The sequence below is a fragment of the Nicotiana tabacum genome, chromosome 20 (assembly GCF_000715075.1).
Source record: "Nicotiana tabacum cultivar K326 chromosome 20, ASM71507v2, whole genome shotgun sequence".
In the NCBI taxonomy this organism is placed as follows: Eukaryota; Viridiplantae; Streptophyta; class Magnoliopsida; order Solanales; family Solanaceae; genus Nicotiana; species Nicotiana tabacum.
This window is the reverse complement of record NC_134099.1, coordinates 29,005,653-29,010,793: the sequence shown is the minus strand read 5'-3', so window position 1 is coordinate 29,010,793 and position 5,141 is coordinate 29,005,653.

The window sequence follows — 5,141 nt, the reverse complement described above, 5'->3', positions numbered from 1 at the left end:
AAATGCAATTAGCAACTAAATAATTTGATCCTTCAAATATTTTTAATACCATCAGGAGTTTAAAAACAGCTAGTTTTGTGACATGGTGATGACTGTTTTGGATGTGACCTTTTTGGGTGGATAAGAATGTTACCAAAGCAACCAAAAAATAACAATAATGTTGGGCAGCAACCAAAAATAACAATAATATAAGCTAATTTTGTCGGTTTTGCAATTAGATGTATTTGGTGGAAGTATAACTAGGACAAGGCACAACTTGCATCTGTGAAGAGAAGAAAAAGAATGGAAATGATAGTTTAAACAGCCACCTCTTTGTGACAGAGATTTATTTATTTAAATTAAGGACCACTAGCACTTTGACTAAAGGAACAGCACCTTTTAAATATTTCTCATTAATTACTTGTTTAGAAACACAATTGAGCTGCACAAAATATCTCATAAGAATATGACTAACTGAAAAAGAACTGATACTTTACTAATTTGATACTTCAATCCTGTTTGTTTTTTATACGATATAAGCTGCTTCAGCTTTCATACCCAAAATAGTTATGTAGAAAAAGGTGTAGATTGTTATAAAATAAAATAATTTAGTAGAACTTAAACAAGAAATGGAGATAGAAAGGAGGAGAAGTTTTTCTTCTTCAATTGTGTATTTTTATATATCTATCCGTTACAAAGTCTTTATATAGATATGTAAAGTAAAGAATCACTATTGTAAAATAGTGAGACGAATGGCTACTACACTGTAAATGAAATGGGGTTCAGCATGGGCATCCCTATCTATTATTTTCAACACTCCCCCTTGGATGTCCATATCAAATAAAAATTTCAAGTGAAAGGAAAAGAGCACGTAGTTATTTGTTATACGCATTACTTGTTGCGTCATTAAAAACCGTACCAGGAAAACCCTTGGGACGAAATCTTGGTTAAGGAAAAAAGAGTGCAGAGCGTATTTACTCCCCCTGATGAAAATGTCACTTAATGTCTCGAAGACGATGCATTCCAATCTTGTATATCAGCTTCTCAAATATTGAGGTTGGTAATACCTTAGTGAACATATCCGCCAAATTATCACTTGAACGAATTTGTTGAACATCTATTTCACCATTTTTTTTAAGATCATGAGTGAAAAACATTTCGGTGAAATGTGTTTTGTTCTATCTCATTTGATGTATTCTCCTTTCAGTTAAGCTATGCATGCAACATTTTCTTCATACGACATTATTGGAATATTCACTTTCGAAGAAAGACCACATATTTCCTAAATGTGTTGAGTTATCGATCTCAACCAAACGCATTCTCCGCTCGCTTCGTGAATGGCTATAATCTCTGCATGATTTGAAGAAGTAGCAACCATAGTTTGTTTCGTTGAACGCCATGATATGGCTGCACCCCCACATGTAAATAAATAGCCTGTCTGAGATCGACCTTTATGTGGATCGGACAAATATCCTGCATTTGCATAACCGACCAATGATGACTTGGATTCATTTGAATAAAATAAGCCCATATCAATGGTCCCTCAGAGGTATCTGAATATATGCTTAATACCATTCAAGTGTCTTTGTGTTGGGAAAGAACTAAATCTTTCCAACAAGCTTATTGAGAAAGCTATATTTGGTCGAAAATTATTGGCAAGATACATTAATACCCCAATTGCACTAAGATATGATATTTCGGTACCAAAAAGCTCTTTATCATTTTTATGAGGTCGAAATGAATCTTTCTTTATATCAAGTGATCTCACAACCATCGAGGTACTCAATGGATATGTTTTATCCATATAGAATCGTTTTAATATATTTTCATTGTATGTTGATTAATGGATAAATATTCCATCTTTCACATACTCAAAACCAAAACAAAATCTTGTCTTTCCAAGATCTTTTATTTCAAATTCTTTCTTCAAACCGTCTAATGCTTTCAGAAGCTCCCCAAGAGTTCCAATGATATTTAAATCAGCATCATACACAATGATTATAACAAATTCATATCCAGGCCTTTTTATAAAGACACAAGGACAAATTGGATCATTCTTGTACCCTTCTTTCAATAGGTATTCACTCAGGCGGTTGTACCACATACGACCTGATTGTTTCAATCCGTATAAGAATTTCTGAAGCTTTATTGAACAAGTTTCATGAAAATTTCTATATGCTTCAGGCACTTTAAATCTCTCAGGTATTTTTATAAAAAATTTATTATCTAATGATCCATACAAATAGGCTGTGATAATATTCATTAGACATATATCAAGTTCATGCATCACCATATTTATGAGATACCTGAAGGTGATAACATCCACCACATGAGAATATGTCTGCATATAATCAATTCTAGCTCTTTGTGAAAACCCTTGTGCCATAAGTCACACTTTATATCGAACGACTTTATTTTTATCATTTTGTTTTCGCACAAAAACTCATTTGTACCCTATTGACTTTATACCTTCAGGTGGTCGAACTATAAGTCCGAAGACTTCACGTTTTTCAAGTGAAGTTGATTCTGCCTGGATAGCTTCTTTTCGTTTTGGCCAATCATTTCTTTGTCTACATTCATCGACAGATTTTGGTTCGAGATCCTCATCTTGTTGCATTATTTCAACAACAACATTATACGCAAAATATTATCAACAACAATATCATCTCAATTCCATCTTTTTCCGTAGAAATATAACATATTGAGATCTCTTCATTCTCATTATTTTCAAGTACCTGGACCTCCCCTAGAATCTTATTATTTGTTATATCTCGAGGCTCTTTTTGAGCCACTACCTCTGTATTATGATTACCTTAATCATTTGTTCATTTTCTTCTTTGCGAATTTTTATCTTTAGAACCGATTGATCTAGCACGTTTCAAGCGTGGCTTAGACTCGTTTGCATTAACTGATTGTCCTATAGGGACATGAACTCGAATTATAGCATTAGCAGTTGGAACATGTGACTTAGTCACTCTTGGTAGGTCAGTGAATGCATCTGCTAGCTGATTCGTAATATTTTGCAAATAAATTATTTTTTTAACCTCTTGTTTACAGTGATTTGTTTGAGAATCTAAATGAAATAGTGATAATGCATTCCAATCTTTCTCCTTTTTCAGTTGCTTATTTTCTCCCCACTGATTCATCAAATGGAAATTAGCAAATCTTGTCGGAAATAAATCTCCAGTCATAGGTTTCAAATATTTTATAATAGAAGGAGATTCATACCCAATATATATCTTCAACCTTCTTTGGGGACCCATCTTTGTACGTTGGTGGAGCAAGTAAAACATATATCGCACAACTAAAAATTCTAAGACAAAAAATATTTGGCTCCTAATCAAAAGCTGTAACGACCCGGCTGGACATTTTGGGAATTTAAGCTCCATTCAGCGGCGTAAGGTCCCGAACAGCTTTATAATATGGATATTGACTTGCGTGCATGGTTGAATTTAGATAACAGATGATTTAGATAGTAGGATTAAGGCCGCGACGCCAGGTGAAATCATTCAAGTATGATTTTAGTTTGATATAGAGGAGCAATATCCGTAGTTCATTACAGTTCTGCTTATCGCGGCGAGTTTCCCTATTTGTTGTTCCGCTTATGGGCACATTTCATGAATAGCACTTCGTTTATGTGTTTCGCTATTGGGAGAGTTTATAGTGATAGCCCGTGTCTATTGTCGGTTTTATTCATTGTTGAGAGTTATAAGACTAGTAGTAAATTCCTATTGTCCATTATGGTAGGCTTGATATGATTCTTAGTATTTTTGGTTAAAAGTTGTAATTTTATGCTCCACCGGTATGGGATCCAGTACGTGTTGTAATGTTGTTGACGGAATTGATCTAGTGAGAGTTTCCAGCTAGTTGATGTGTACCCTACTTGTGATTCATAGTTGAGGGAGGAACCCTCGTGATTTCATATGATTTGATGTGTTGAGACCAAGTTGTGAACCACAATGGAAGTTATATCAGTATGAGATCCTTGTGATTTGTTTATATGCTTTAATTCTTTCTAGTTATATTGCTTTGTAGGTTAGTACTGATAGAAAATTTTGTTTGCCGGGCTTGTTGATATCCCTTTATGTGTTTCTCTTTTCATATCCAGTCATTTTCGTTTTGTGCTCTTAAACTTTAGCTTTGCGGGGTGTGTGCTCAATGGTGTTAGTTGTGGCTTGTTGGTTCGAGTGTTAGTTATGAGGTTTTCGTGGTTCTTGTATCATCGTTAGTGCTATGGAGGTTTGAAACGGGTTCCTATTGAATATGAGGCTTATGGCTGGTGTCAGATTTGATTTCAGGCGGATATTGTGATTAGAAATGTTCCTGTGGGCCTAAGTGTGATGTGTCATGTTGTGTGGTTGTACTCTGTGGGTGTTGGCAGGAGTTGATGCAGCTAGTTGAGGCTGATATCAGATGTGGATTTTGGATCGAGTCTTTTGGAAATGGATGGAAGGTGAGAATTTTGGCTCTATAGCTTATTAGGTATTGCTAGAAAGGCTAAATTTAGTTGAGATGGTGTCGACGAGTTTATGTGGATTGGGGTGACGTGGGATCACCCGCGGGTGTATGTTGGAAGTGTGCATTCAGCAACTTGAGGACTTCGAGGCGAATCTTGGCACGTTCGAGGAAGAACGTTGGTTTTAAGAAAGGAAGGATGTAATGATTCGGTTGGTCATTTTGGTAATTTAAGCTCCATTAAGTGGTGTAAGGTCCCAAACAGATTCATAGTATTGACTTGTGTGCATGGTTGAATTCAGTTAACGGATGATTCAGAGTCGAATTGGGAGAAGAAATCTAGTTTCGGAAGCTTAAGCAGTGAGAATTTGACCGGAATTCGACTTTTGAGTAAACAGCTCCGGAATTGGTTTTGGGTGATTTCAACAGCTTCGTATTATGATTTCGATCTTAGGTGTGTGTCCGGATTCGGATTTGGAGGTCCGTAGGGTAAATTGAGGTATTTCAGTAAAAGTTGGAAAAGTTGAATTTTGGAAAATGGAGATGTTTGACCCATAGTTGACTTTTGTGATATTAGGGTCGGAATGTGATTTTGAGAGTTGGAGCAGCTCTGTTATGTCATTTTGTACTTGTCTGCAAAATTTGGCGTCATTCTGAGTTGATTTGATTGGTTTCGGCACGAGTTTTCAAAGTTGGAAGATTTGGAA